At 38.5% G+C, this 478-nt stretch overlaps 1 protein-coding gene across 3 annotated transcripts in view; it reads left to right on the forward strand.

The window, feature by feature from the left end:
- sh2b3 (SH2B adaptor protein 3) overlaps window positions 1-478 on the forward strand; it is a 133,620-nt gene that overhangs the window by 97,270 nt on the left and 35,872 nt on the right. The gene's annotated exons all lie outside the window — the stretch shown is intronic.

The following is a 478-nucleotide window of genomic DNA, read 5'->3' on the forward strand; positions in this document are numbered from 1 at the left end:
GAGAAAAAGCCCAACATAGTGGACCGACTGAATGTGTGGGGTGTAAAAATATAGCCTTTGCCTCAAAAGTGAGCAGAGGGAATTAATGTTCCTCGGGAAATGGACCATGAGGAATTTTGGCTTAATTTCAAACCCTTATTCACAACGTGAGAACATGTTTTACAACCACGCACAAATCTCTATAAGCTATGTCTAATTCTTTGTACAATTAATGTTCATACAGAACAATCAGAAAGGGACAACAACTAGAAAAGTAGAGTGACTTCAATACCCGCTGTGAGCATATGTAAAACAATATTCATGTTTTTTTATTCTTCTGACAAGTGACCGCACCAAAATAAAAAGATTAAGCATGTGGTGTTCCCGGTGTGATGAATGTAAACTACACTGTAAATGACCAGTCTGCCATTATTATCATCTGGGATATCGCTACATCTAATATCGTCACACTTAATCTCCGGAGCGCGTCCTGTATGAA

Source organism: Etheostoma spectabile, chromosome 5 (assembly GCF_008692095.1).
Source record: "Etheostoma spectabile isolate EspeVRDwgs_2016 chromosome 5, UIUC_Espe_1.0, whole genome shotgun sequence".
Taxonomy (NCBI): Eukaryota; Metazoa; Chordata; class Actinopteri; order Perciformes; family Percidae; genus Etheostoma; species Etheostoma spectabile.